Raw genomic sequence first — 15336 nt, 5'->3', positions numbered from 1 at the left:
GGGGACGGCCGGGGCGGCGACGTCGACGGGGGCGGCGACGAGGGGCGGGGACGGCCGGGGTCGGCGATGGGGGGCGGGGGCAGCGACGATCGGGGCAGGGCGACGCGACAGAGGGATCAAACAGAGGGAAGAACAGTGGGAAACTGAATTTTTTTCAAGTGTTGTATATATATGATGGACCTTTAGTACCGGTTGGAGCCACCAACCAGTAGTAAAGGTCTGTTTTGGCCAGGCCAAGCAGCGGGAAGCGCACCCCCTTTAGTACCGGGTGGTGGCTCCAACCGGTACTAAAGGGGGGGTCTTTAGTACCGGTTGGAGCCACGACCCGGTACTAAAGGTGTGCGCTGGCTCAAGGCGGTGCACAAGTTTAGTCCCACCTCGCTAGTCGAAGGGCTACCGCGCTGGTTTATAAGCCCCAGTGCGGTAGCACTCTCGAGCTCCTCTCCTAAGCAGGCCTACTAAGCCTACCAATTCATTGCTGCCATGTGGGCCTACCGGGCCTTTGCGGGCCTGCATCCTGGCCCAACAAAAGGTTGAGTTTCTAGTCGTATGCAGGCCGCTTTGGCCCAGTAGGCGGGCTTTTTTTATTTTCTTAATTTTTTTACTTTTTTATTTGTTTTATTTATTTTTGAGTTGTTTTTTGCTGTATTTAGAGTTTCTTTGTGAATATTTTTGCTTTAGGTACAAAAATTTACAAACTTTGATCTGTTAATGCCGGTAGTTTTCAAATTTGAATAGTTTAAATTTTGAATTATTTGAAATTTGTGTGAATCACTAGTTTGTGAATAACTTAACTTTGAAAAAAGATTTTTCAGTGATTCTTTTTTCTTATGTTTAATATTAGTGTGTTTTATCATTATATTCAATTTGGTAATGCTTAGGTTATTTAAAAAATGAAATGCCTTTGTAACATTTCAGTTTTCGTCGGAAACCCTTATACTTCGAAAAAGATTGTCCATTTTGTACACGAAGTGTATCCAGTTTTTGTCGTAACCCTCTCTACTTTTTTGCACATGCTATTTGTATGAAATTATGATACCATGCCAACTTTCAACCTTTTCTGAGTTTATTTCAAATGCTTTTCAATTTCAGGGTCATTTAGCTGGGAAAAAAATCAGTAAATGCATGAAAAAGAATTTGTTTGCACATAAAATTTCTTCGCGTTTCAAATGCCAAAACACATAATTAACTACCCTAACTATTACAGACATTCCCTCCTGGGTGTGAAACACAGAAGAAAGTGATGATAGTGAAGCCGATCACATCCCGATCTTTGGGTGTGAAACTTTTTCTTCTCGTGTGTCCCTTTGCGCCGTAGCCAGGGAAAATCTTCATCATTTAACTGGATGCTTGGGTCAATATTCACTGTGAATGGAGCAATTTCATCAAACTTTTCATAATCTTCTGACATGTCTGTCTTGTCATCCACTCCCACGATGTTTCTTTTTCCTGAAAGAACTATGTGGCGCTTTGGCTCGTCGTATGATCCATTCGCTTCCTTATCTTTTCTTTTTCTCGGCCTGGTAGACATGTCTTTCACATAAAAAACCTGCGCCACATCATTGGCTAGGACGAATGGTTCGTCTGCATACGCAAGATTGTTGAGATCCACTGTTGTCATTCTGTACTGCGGGTCTTCCGTTACCCCGCCTCGTGTCATATTGACCCATTTGCACCGAAACAAAGGGACCTTCAAATCACCTGATCCATAGTTAAGTTCCCATATGTCCTCTATGTAACCATAATATGTTTCCTTTCCCGTGTTGGTTGTTGCATCAAAGCGGACACCACTGTTTTGGTTGGTGCTCTTCTTGTCTTGGGCGATCGTGTAAAATGTATTCCCATTTATCTAGTACCCTTTGAAAGTCATTATATTCGAAGATGGTAACTGGGACGGCGAGTACAGGTCATTTTGAATATCGCCATCATTCAGGGCACGTTTCTGCAACCAACCGGCGAAAGTCCTCGTTTGTTTGCGTGTAATCCAGTCGTCAGACTTCTCCGGGTGTTTGGACTGTAGAAAATTCTTGTGTTCCTCCATATACGGAGGCACCAAGGCGGAATTCTATAGAACTGTGTAGTGTGCTTCAGTGAGAGAATGCCCGTCCATACATATTATTTGATGCCCTTGTAGCGTGCCTTTTCCTTCCAGTCTGCCCTTATGCCGCGATTCAGGAACACCAATCGGCTTAAGGTCAGGAATAAAGTCAATACAAAACTCAATGACCTCCTCATTTTCATGGCCCTTCGAGATGCTTCCTTCTGACCTAGCACGGTTATGAACATATTTCTTCAAGACTCCCACGAACCTTTCAAAGGGGAACATATTGTGTAGAAATACAGGACCCAAAACGTTAATCTCTTCGCAAAGGTGAACTAGGACGTGCATCATGATGTTGAAGAAGGATGGTGGGAACACCAACTCGAAACTGACAAGACATTGCACCAAATCATTCTGTAACCTTGGTATGATTTCTGGATCGATTACCTTCTGAGAGATTGCATTGAGGAATGCACATAGCTTCACAATGGCCAATCGAACGTTTTCCGGTAGAAGCCCCCTCAATGCAACCGGAAGGAGTTGCGTCATAATCACGTGGCAGTCATGAGACTTTAGGTTCTGGAACTTTTTCTCTGCCATATTTATTATTCCCTTTATATTCGACGAGAAGCCAGATGGTACCTTCATGCTGAGCAGGCATTCGAAGAAGATTTCCTTCTCTTCTTTGGTAAGAGCATAGCTGGCCTGACCCTGATGTATGTCGTCTTTTCTGTGCATACGTTGCTGGTCCTCCCGTGCCTCTGGTGTATCTTTTGTCTTCCCATACACGCCCAAAAAGCCAAGCAGGGTCACGCAAAGATTCTTCGTCACGTGCATCACGTCGATTGCGGAGCGGACCTCTAGGTCTTTCCAATATGGCAGGTCCCAAAATATAGATTTCTTCTTCCACATGGGTGTGCGTCCGTCAGCGTCCTTCGGAACAGGTTGTCCGCCAGGACCCTTTCCAAAGATTACCTTCAAATCCTTGACCATATCATGTACATCAGCACCAGTACGGTGGCGAGGCTTCGTCCGGTGATCCGCCTCACCTTTGAAATGCTTGGCTTTCTTTCTTACGGGATGCCTGCTCGGAAGAAATCGACGATGTCCCAGGTACACATTCTTCTTACAACTATTCAAATATATACTGTCGGTATCATCCAAACAGTGCATGCATCCGCGGTATCCCTTGTTTGTCTGTCCTAAAAGGTTACTGAGAGCAGGCCAATCATTGATGGTCACGAACAGCAACGCTTTTAGGTCAAATTCTTCCCCCATGTGCTCATCCCCTGCACATACACCTGTTCCATTCCACAGTTGTAAGAGTTCTTCAACTAATGGCCTTAGGTACACATCAATGTCGTTGTCGGGTTGCTTAGGGCCTTGGATGAGCACTGGCATCATAATGAACTTCCGCTTCATGCACAACCAAGGAGGAAGGTTATATAAACATAGAGTCACAGGCCACGTGCTATGGTTGCTGCTCTGCTCCCCAAAAGGATTAATGCCATCTGCGCTAAGACCAAACCATACGTTCCTTGGGTCACCTGCAAACTCCTCCCAGTACTTTCTCTCGATTTTTCTCCACTGCGAACCGTCAGCGGGTACTCTCAACTTTCCGTCTTTCTTACGGTCTTCTGCGTGCCACCGCATCGCCTTAGCATGCTCTTTGTTTTAGAACAAACATTTCAACCGTGGTATTATAGGAGCATACCACATCACCTTGGCAGGAATCTTCTTCCTGGGGCGCTCACCCTCGACATCACCAGGGTCATCGCGACTGATCTTATAACGCAATGCACCGCATACCGGGCAAGCATTCAAATCCTCGTACTCACCGGGGTAGAGGATGCAGTCATTAGGGCATGCATGTATCTTTTGCACCTCTAACCCTAGAGGGCAGACAGCCTTCTTTGCTTCATACGTACTCTCGGGCAATTCGTTGTCCTTTGGAAGCATATTCTTTATCATTACCAGCAACTTTCCAAATCCCTTGTCAGATACACCATTCTCTGCCTTCCATTGCAGCAATTCAAGTGTGGTGCCCAACTTTTTTTTGTCAGCTTCGCAATTCGGGTACAACAATTTCTTGTGATCCTCTAACATGCGTTGCAACTTTGTCCTCTCCAGATCACTTGCGCAGTTTCTCTTTGCATCGGCAATGGCCCGACCTAGATCATCAGCGGGCTCATCTGATGCCTCTTCTTCAGCTTCTTTCTGCATTGCCAGCTCAGCTTCTTCCCCCATTGTTGTATCATCGTATTCAGGGAACCCATGGCCAGGATAGCCATCGTCGTCCTCTTCTTCTTCATTGTCTTCCATCATAACTCCTATTTCTCCGTGCTTGGTCCAAACATTATAGTGGGGCATGAAACCAGACTCAAATAGGTGGACGTGAATGGTTCTTGACGTAGAGTAACTGTGACCATTCTTACAGCCAACACATGGACAAGGCATAAAACCATCCGCCCGCTTGTTTGCCTCAGCGGCAAGCAGAAAAGTATGCACGCCATTAATGAACTCGGGAGAGCATCTGTCATCATACATCCATTGTCGGCTCATCTTCATTACACAACACCGAATAGACCAAATTAATACAAGTTCATACATAAAGTTCATATACAACACTTAATTAAATGCAACATACAAATAACTCTCTAGCTAAAGAATTTAAATTCAACAACAAATGCGATGAAGATCGCAATTAAGGTAACAATTGATCCAACAACATAATGATACCAAGCCACACTATCAATGTCATATTTTCTAATCTTTCTAATCTTCAACCTCATTTTCTCCATCTTGATCTTGTGATCATCGACGACATCGGCAACATGCAACTCCAATTCCATCTTCTCCCCCTCAATTCTTTTCAATTTTTCTTTCAAATACTCGTTTTCTCTTTCAACTAAATTTAACCTCTCGACAATAGGGTCGGTTGGAATTTCCGGTTCACATACCTCCTAGATAAAAATATCTATGTCAACTTGATGGGCATAATTTGTCATAAACACGAAATGCAACAACTAGTTTTAAAAGAGAATATACCACATCCGAATCATAACAGGGACGAGGGCCGACGGGGACAGATATCAAAACCATGGCACTATGTATAACAAACAACGTACGGGTAAGATAATTATATGAGTAACTATATATCCAAATCACATAAACATCAATTTGGTAATGTAAAACATTCATGAACAAGAGCCTCACCAGAAGGTGGTGCCGGCGACGGGACAGTGCGGGCGATCGACGGTGGTTACGACGGAGATTTAGAAGGCACTAAGTAAACCACACCTACATATGCAAACTAAGTGTTATTTTTGTGCTCAAATTGCATATAAATCAAATACTAGCAAATATAATTATTCCTCCCAAATTAATCTCTATACAAAGCATTGCAAGAGCTAATCTAGCAATGAGAGTTGAAAGGACAAAGTTGCTAACCTTTGTGATCATTTGAATGGATGGGGGCCTTCAAATCTTGACAAATTTTGGGCAAAATTTGTGAGGAGCTCGAGGGGAGAGGGGGAAGAACAGAGGAAGTGAGGGGAAAGGGGAAGAACAGAGTGGCTCGGGGGGACGAAGGGTTTATGTACGTCGACCTTTAGTACCGGTTCGTGCCACGAACCGGTACTAAAGGTGCTGGACGGGCCCCAGACTGACAACACCCTGCCACCACCCTCTTTAGTACCGGTTCGTGGCACGAACCGGTACTATAGGTTCGCCACGAACCGGTACTAATGAGAACGGCCGGCTAGCCGTTGGAACCGACACTATTGGACACATTACTGCCGGCTCAAAATCAAACCGGCACTAATATGTCTCATATTAGGTCCTTTTTCTACTAGTGATTTACTGTAGTTTTTAGAGTAATTTGATGATATGCTTTATTGTTATACTTAGTGCAGATTCTGATGATATATATGCTTAGTGAATCTTATATGCTTAGTGAATCCGATGATATATTTTGTTTTTAGAGTAATTTGATGATATGTTTTATTGTTATACTTAGTGTAGAGTCCGATGATATATATGCTTAGTGAATCTTATATGCTTAGTGAATCCGATGATCTATATGCTTAGTGAATCCGATGATATATATGCTTTATTGTTATACTTAGTGTAGAGTTCGATGATATATATGCTTAGTGAATCTTATATGCTTAGTAAATTCGATGATCTATATGCTTAGTGAATCCGATGATATATATGCTTCATGTAGAATCCAAAGAACCGTTAATAGTGTAGAATCCATATATACTTATTAGTAGAATTCATGCTTAGCAAAAATGTAGTACTGACTTTTGATAGTGAAGAATGTGTGAGGCTAGTTATTAATTGATATATTTTTCTTATTCAGAGATTGCCAAAGAGCCTATCTGAGAGTTGTGGTATCAAGCCTGATGAAGAAGGCTCTGCTGGAATATGCCTTACCGTGAGGGGCTCCGTCACCACTTGTGCGTATGGCGTGGACACGGACGGTCGCACACACTTCAACACGGTTGGGTGGAAGAGCTTCCTTGTCAGCAAGAATCTTCATGTTGGACAGGCAATCCTAATTACTATCAGGAACACCCACCGCCTAGGCTTGAGGATGATGGTCGTCATCGATATAATCTAGAACTACATATGCTTGCGTGTGGCTGCTGAACCATATATATGCTAGTATGACTGCCTAGTAGACTTATCAACTATGATTTATCCATGCATTGTTGACTACTATATATGGGTTTGTGAGATTGTGTGGTTATATTAAATGTGGTATTGTCATTAATGTTTGTGAGATGGTTCTGTGAACTTAGTCGTTAATGTTTGTGAGATGGTTCTGTGAACTTAGTTTATTTGCACTGGACTTGTCTTGATTTCCATGAATATTGCATCTAACACTTTTTATTATTATTTCTATTTGCCTAGTTGTAGCATGGGGAGAAAATAGGGCGCACTACTACGTGATGATAGTAGTAGCGTTGGTAGACAAACAGACGCTACTACTAAGTATCTTAGCTGCAGCGCTGGTTTAGAAGCGCGCTACTGTTAATTAATAGGTGTAGCGCCCTAGCAGTAGCGCGTGCCCGCGCTACTGGTATGTAAAAAACCAGCGCCACTAGTAAGGTTTTCTCTAGTAGTGGAAGGACCCTAAAGTGGATTGATAACTAACGTGGTAAATGCGAATGGTAGATACCATGCGTATACGAGGAAGGCTAGCTTGCATGCACGGATCCCCAGCAGAACCAACGACGCATGCATGCAACGGACCTCCCGTGCATGGGAGAATAGCCCCCCCCCCTCCGATCCCCTCGTTTCCATACGAGGAAGGCTAACTTGCATGCATGGATCTCCAGCAGAACCAACGACGCATGCATGCAACGGACCTCCCATGCATGGGAGAATAGCTGCCCCCACCCCTCCGATCCCCTCATTTCCATGCAATTCAGAAGCCTCGCCTCCTACCTCGTGGAAGCACAGACACAGGCACAAAGCGAGACCGCGCACAACATGCACAAAGGAAGACGGCGCCCCTCCCGCCGTCGCTCCTCCATGTCGACCAAAGAATTCACCGTCCCCTACCACACCGCCCCCTTTTCCCCGCTATACCCATCCACGTCGCCCCCCTCCCCCCAGTTTGTTCACATCTCGTTCCTCAAGACGGCGGCCGGAGGCGGTGTGCCCGGTCCGGAGAAGCTAGATGTCGCCGGTGAACCCATGCCTTCTTGCTGTCCGTACGACACCAAAGCTAGACCTAGCTTGTTCCATCTTCTGTCTTCGTTTTGATTCGATCCACGACGAGCCCTATACTAGATCGATCCATCTCCTTTTAGTTGCTAGTGTTTTTGCTGTTTATTGAATCCTGGTGGTTGAGTTCTTGATCCAGTTCTTGGGAGAGGCAGTTTCCTTTAACCTTTGTTAGAAAGTTAGTCAAAGAGATTTCAGATCACAGCCCTTTGGTCCTAAATACTGAAGACTTTATTCCTAATTCAGTCCATAAGATAGACTTTAGATTCGATCTTAACTGGCTTAAAAACCCGGAGTTTATAACCTTAGTTGCTAAGGTGTGGATGAAACCTGTCAATTCTAAAAACCCCATTTATATATTGAACATTATATTGAAGAGATTCAAAAAGTTCTTTAAAGGATGGGGTGCGAATCTTTTCGGTAAATCAAGAAAGAGGAGAAGTGAACTAAGAGAGGATTTAGAGCACCTAGAAAAAATGGAAGAAACGGATGTGCTATCCCCTGAATTATATGAGAAGAAGGTTGGTATATTGGCAGAATTGTACAATTTGTTAGTGGAAGAGGAGGTGGCTTGGATGCAAAAATCCCATGAAAACTGGCTATTGAAAGGGGACAGAAACACTGACTATTTTCACAGAATTGTGAATGGGAGAAGGCGAAGAAACACTATATTTTCACTTAGTTGTGGGGACGAGATAATTGAAGGGGACAATAACCTATTGAAACATGCCACAAACTTTTATAAAGACCTTTTTGGGTCGGCAGCTGGAAACTTATGTAAGATGAGGGAGAATATGTGGGAATCACATGAGAAATGTCAGACATTGACAACTTTATCCTTACTAGACCCTTCTCTGAAATAGAAATTAAGAATGCTTTATTCTCTATGAAACCAAATAAAACTCCAGGTCCAGATAATATCCCTATTAAGTTTTTCCAACATTGTTGGGGGGTAGTTAAAAGTGAAGTGATGTTGTTATTTGATTTGTTTCATGATAACAAACTTGATTTGCAGCGTTTGAATTATGGGATTATAACTCTGCTACCTAAGGTTGTGGGGGCAAACAAAATTCAACAATTCAGGCCAATATGCTTGCTTCGATGCATCTATAAACTGATCACCAAAGTGCCGACAATTAGGCTGGAACCTTTTGTTGATACCCTTTTCAGTAGACATAGAATGCCTTTATTAAAAAGCATGAAATCAAGGATGGGATCATGTCTCTGCATGAAATCCTGCATCACACTTACAATAGGAAGAAAACTGGGATTGTGTTGAAACTTGATTTCGAAAAGGCATATGACAAAGTCAATTGGGACTTCCTGTTAGATTGCCACATAATGATAGAGTTTCATCCGCAATGGATTGAGTGGGTCAGGAAAATCCTAGTGGGGGGTACAGTTAGTGTGAAGCTGAATGATGAGGTGGGCCCCTACTTTCAAAGTTCAAAGGGGGTGCGCCAAGGGGATCGTTTCTCGCCCTTTCTCTTCAATTTAGCTGTTGATTGTTTAACAAAAATGTTTCTTAAAGCTCAGCAAAATGGTTTATTCAATGGTCTGGCCTCTGACCTAATACCAAATGGAGTAGCTATTCTTCAGTACGCGGATGACACAATTTTGTGTTTCGAGGATGATCTTAGAAATGCTCTGAATATTAAGTTGCTACTATATCTTTTTGAGGTCATGTCAGGATTGAAAATCAATTTCTTGAAGAGCGAGATCTTCTCTGTCCGTGCGGACGATGAGACTATGCATAAATATGTTGATATGTTCAACTACCAAATAGATGATTTCCCTATAAAATACCTAGGCATGCCTGTCAGCTATGCTGGGCTGAAATGTAGCGACTGGAGCTTTGGGGATGACAAATTCATCGATCATGGTGAAAACTGGATTAGTGAGGTGTTGTCTATGGGAGGGAGACTCATTAAAGTGAATGCGGTACTGTCACATATACCAACCTTTTACATGTCCATGTTTTTACTGAACAAGACCACTTTAGAGAGGTGGGACAAGCCGAGAAGGAAGTTTTTTTGGCATATGAAAGGAAAGAAAAAAGGATACCATATGGTCAAGTGGGACCACGTTTGTCGATCTAAAAAGAAAGGGGGCCTCGGGGTCAAGGACCCGAGAAAACAAAATATCAGCTTGCTGGTGAAATGGTGGTGGAAACTAGATAAGAATAAAGGCCTCTGGCAGGACATAGTTAAAGCTAAATACTTGAAGAAAACCTCAATGGCCATGGTAAAGGAAAAAAACAATGATTCACCATGCTGGAAATCCCTCTTGAAAGTGGAAAACTTATATATGAATGGCAGGAGGGTCAAACTGAATAAAGGAGATGTGGCCAAACTATGGTTCGATGAATTGGAAGGAAGGATCCCATTTAGAGAAAAGTTTCCATTATTGTTTGAAATCTGTGTAGAGCAAAACTGTACTGTTGATAGAATCGACTTGTTGAATCATATTACCTCCTTTAGGAGGAGGATGTCCCCTGAAATGATGAAACAATGGGATGAAATGAAAAAGGAGGTATTATCTGTTAAACAAAATGATTTACCTGATGAGATTTATTGGAAACTTGATAACTCGGGAAAATATACAATCAGATCGATGTATAGATGGTTGGAAAATGATATTGCTGGGTCGAGCTTCAAGTGGATTTGGGATGCTAAGCTCCCCTTAAAAATTCAAATCTTCTTATGGTAGGTGGGGCAAAATGCCATCTTGACTAGAGATAATATGAAAAAAAGATTTTGGCCTGGAAACCCCTGTTACTCCTTCTGTAATCAATTGGAAACAACCTCTCACTTGCTTTTCTTATGTCCTATATCTAGAGTGATTTGGAGAACTGTAGGAGCTCTCCTTGGGACTGATTGTTGTCCTAATCCCATCTGGCAGTACTATACTTGGATGTATAGTTTCTTACCTGGCTTTGAAAAAATTTATACTGTTGGCTTGGCAGCTATATGCTGGACCATATGGCTAGCCCGGAACAGGGCTACTTTCGAATGCAAATGGATTAACTCTCCTTTTGAGATCGTGTTCACAGCTTGTGCTTTTCTAATATATTGGGCAGGCCTCCAGAAACCTGAGATGGAAGAGATGTGAAGAAGGGCGCGGAGATGCTGAAAGAGAATACAACTCAGATGATGTTGCTATGTGGACCTCCGGCTCCGAACATGGACGAGCGAGACTGAAGCTGAAGATGGATGACAGCTTGTGCTCGACACCGTCTGCTATGGTGTACTGCTGGGATTTTGCATGTGGGGGATGTTTAGTTTCTTTTGGTATCTGATGATACTTTGGCTTGGGCCTGGTGATGTGCATCTGTAATATGTGCGATACTGCTCTAGTTCCTGTAGGCGGCTTTGGGTGATAACAGGTTTTCGCCCCATGATCTGTCATTCCTGATGACAGGCGCAGATGGTGGGTTTCCTGTTATTGCCCCGAACTCGCCTTTCTTCTTTCCCTAGCCTTGCTAATTTCAGTTCCCGAGACATTGTATTTCCGTTATGAAAGTAATGAAAAGGGGAAAAGCCCGGTTCGATCCATGGATGGTGTAGATCCGTGTATGGTTGAGTTCTTGATCCATGGGTAGTTAGAGTTCTATTTATCTGCCTGATGAGTTCTTGATCCATGGGTAGTTAGAGTTCTATTTACCGCGCCGGCCCTCGGAATTGAGCCTGCCGGAGGGCACGACGCCGTTCGTCGCCTCAAGCTGCTCGGCGTGGCGGCGGCGGAAGTAGGGCACCCAGAGCGGGCTGTCGGGGGTGTACCGCGGGCCTTCCCTCGCCGCCCGCGGCAGGGACGCGCGGATACGTGCGATCTCCGCACGCCGCGCCGCCCCGGTGGATGGTGGTGGCACCGGCACGCCGCCGGCGGAGATCCTCCACGACCCGGGCACCCGCATGTCCGGCGGGGCCGGGTACTCAACCTCAAAAAGGAGGCGAGCCTCGTCCTCGTGAAGATGGCGGCGCCCGAAGTCATTCGCCGCTGCGCTGTCGCCTGGGAAGCGCTCGGCCATTCTTCTGAACTGGAGACGGCAAGAGGAGGAGGGGGAGAAATGGGTGCGTCGGCGGTGGAGTATCTGTGCGTGCCTCCGGCGCGCTGGTTGTCGGCTTATATAGGCGGAGGCGCCGCATGGTAGGCTTGGCCGGCGCGTTACGCGTGGCGGGAGGCGTGGCGGGCGAGGGAACGCGCGTCGCCCGGCCTTCACTGCGCCGCCCGTGAGGCATCAATGGAGGCTGACCGGCGCGGCAGCGCGCGCAGCTTTGTCATTGATTCGCCGCGGGAAACGAGGCGATGAGGACGACGAAGCGGCGAGAAGAGAGTCGAGTCGCTGACGCGGCTAGCCCACGACGCTTTCGCGCCAAAAATGATTCGCCCGGCGTCCCCGAGCGCCCCCAGCGCGCTGGTTCGGGTTGGGTCCGCCGACGCTAATTTCGACCCGAGCCGGCGAAAATTGGGCCCTTCGGGACGCGACTGGGCCGATTTTTTGGCGCCGGCGGCCGAAAAATCGCCTGGAGGGTCTTGTCGGGGGCGTGGCTGGAGATACTCTTAAAAGCGCCCATTTGGTGGATCGGATCGCTATTATAGACACACACGTAACAGTGTATGCGTTCGACGCTGTACCATTATATTTCCAGCTAACTATATATACAGGACCGGACCACGTGCGGTGCAGGGCTTGTTTCACTATTTTAACCTTTTTAGAAAACTTTAGTATAAAATGAACTTCACACAAAATTATTTCACAATCTGACCCTTTTAATAACGACATAAATCGTGGCGTTTCTTCTCTATTTTGAAACGTCAAACTAGCTAGGGTTGCTTCACTTCATAAATAAATGAAAAATATGAAAAGCTAGGTGAAATGTCAACCATCCTTGACGTTGCATGCTTGGGAAGCAACGCCCACCCCCTTGGCGTTTCCAACAACACAACAAACTTTGGCATTTTAGCTCTGTCACGTAGCATCTCGATCAGGCCAGCAACGCTAGCTAGTTCGGCGTTTCATATAGTGCAGCAACGCCACGGCCTTTGGCGTTTCTGAAAAGGGTCAGATTGTGAAATTGTTTTGTGTGAAATTCATTTTGTACTAAAGTTTCCTCGTAAGTCAGAAGAGTGAAAAAGACCGCGGTGCAGTTGGTGTGCGTAAATTCCTACAGCGGCACCCCAGCATTTAGCTACGGCTACCTCTTCGATACACATGCGCCACCTTGGACTAGACAAGCAAGGCAACTCTCAAAGCTCAATACACTTCCACCCGCTTTAATTTAATCTTGTCTAGAACTGTACTCTAGTACTACTAGCAAGCAGTAATCAAGCATTCGGTGCAATGTACTTACCGACTGTGGCGGAGCTGAAGGTGGTGTGGAGCCGTCGACGACGTTGAGGCTGGCCTTGATCACCGTCTTGCCCATGCCGTCGCCCATCAACATAGGTTCTTGTGGCTCTTCCCCACCTCCACGTTCTTCATGTACGCACCAGCCTTGATGTAGATCAGTACCTGCTCTTCGAGTTGGCCGGCGCCGCCGTCACCGCCAACGACACCATCATGAACCCCCCGCTCCCCTCCTTGGCCGGACTGGTCATGGCGCGGTGGTTGAAAACACGTCTGATGGCCTTAGTGGGCTTATAGTCGATCATACTATGTTGCTTTAGGGCGTACTTGGTTGCCCGCATAAGGTCCAATCAGGCCCGCGCGGGAAGAATTCGGTCTGTGTGGTAGTCCGCACACACTATTGAGCCTGCATCGCACGTTTCTTAAAGCACCTTTGGGCCTGGCTCACTGGGAACCCACAAATCGGTAGTTTCTTCAGGGCCAGGCCCGAGCGGTGCAGGTGGGCGGGCGCGGCTGCACGCGCGCGGCCACGCTCAAGAAGCCGCGTTGCTTCCCGAAGCACCAACAGTTATTAGCCTCACCGCCGCTCACCGCTCCCTCTCCCCACTCTTCCCCACTCTCCCAACTCTCATCGGCGGCGGCGGATCGGAGCAGAGGAAGAAGACCACCGGACTCCATCACCGGCGGCGGCGGATCGGAGCAGAGGAATAAGACCATCGGACTCCATCAATGACGGTAAGCACTTCTCTCACTTCGACATGCACGCTTGGTTCGATCCACGGCGATTGATTCGATCCACGACGGACGGGAATGGAGAATAGAGGTAGATAAGCATAGGGGTAATTCATACTAGTTCTTAGCAGTTCATACGAGTTCATACATGCAAGATCGGGATTGGGGGATAGGGGAATAGAGGGTAGGGGGATAGGGGGATAGGGGGTACACAACGGACAGCGGCTGACCACGGCGTCCGTCACCGGCGTGCGGAGCGGCTGGTCGAGCCGCTGGCCTTAATCTTCTTCTTCATCGCCGTGCGGGTCGTCCTCGTCATCCTCGGCGGAGTCGAGGTCGATCTTCCAGGTAGGACGGCCTGGCTCCGGCGCCCTAGCTGGCATGTGCACCGCCTCTTCTTCCTCCTCCGTAGGCTCCCCGCCGATGACCGTTGGTGGCGCGATAGCCGTCTCCTAGTACACTGCGGTACGACGGTCATTAGGAGCCCAGTAGGTCTTGTACTTGCACCACTTCTTCCTCTGTTTAGCATCGTCGAAGACGGCCTGATTCATGTCCCAGCGAATGATGTCAACTGCCATCGCGCCCTTCGCTGGGTCAGGAACCAGCGTCTTCAGCTCTTCTTTAGTGGCCTTCATGAGCACTCCATTAGATTCATTGTGCATGTCCTACATGGAGCCGAAGTTCGAGAACACCTCCATGGTGTTCTCGAACTTGGTGCGGTCACGAGCCGACCACCCGAGGAAGAAGGCCCTCCAGCCAATACCCCAAGGGAAGGGGTTGGCGTTGGAGCTGGAGCTAGAGCTCATGGCGATGGGGAGGAGGAAGGTTGACAGTGAGAGAAGAGAGAGGGGTGGGTACGTAGTGGTGGGCAGGGTGAGTAAATATAGGGGGGATGGAGAGGAGAAGAGTGACAGTCACGCCGTTTTAACTACAAGCTCTTCAATTAGCCATGAACTCTGTGCAGTGCCTGACTCCATGAATTGTGTGCAGATCGAGGACAGCAATGAGATGGGCATGGAGGTTCTCCCGGCCGTTGACAACAAGGGTAAGCAGCCCCTTCACCCAATGCACGACTAGGTTGAGCTGTCGCCCACCGCCGAGGAAGAACCGAAGACGCCTGAGGGTGGTGACGACGAGGGCATGGAGGAGCCCCCCAGCAACAAGCGTCGCAACTACGGCCACTACCATCAGGAGGATGGCCCAACTCACTTCTGCAAGGTCATCCTTGCACCGAAGCTTGAGTGCATCCCCATGCCCCTGGACTTCACCAAGCACTTCGTCGCGGTGCCGACGGAGTTCAAGCTCAGGAACAACACCGGCTGCTCCTGGAAGGTGACGATCAAGCTGATGAACGACAGAGTGATCCTGGATCAGGGTTGGGCCACCTACGCAGCCGTTCATCAGACCAAGATCGGCTACATGGTGACGTTCAAGCTCCTCACTCCCGACACCCTCAAGGTCATCATCTTCGACGATG

General features: G+C 46.8%; 1 pseudogene; it reads right to left on the bottom strand.

Moving 5' to 3' along the window:
• LOC119309064 overlaps positions 1–13468 on the bottom strand; it is a 35570-nt pseudogene extending 22102 nt beyond the window's left edge.
• Positions 13469–15336: the final 1868 nt, after the last annotated feature.

This window comes from Triticum dicoccoides, chromosome 5B, assembly GCF_002162155.2.
Source record: "Triticum dicoccoides isolate Atlit2015 ecotype Zavitan chromosome 5B, WEW_v2.0, whole genome shotgun sequence".
NCBI lineage: Eukaryota > Viridiplantae > Streptophyta > Magnoliopsida > Poales > Poaceae > Triticum > Triticum dicoccoides.
The sequence above is the reverse complement of the archived record's forward strand: the minus strand, read 5'-3'. Positions and strand labels throughout refer to the sequence as shown.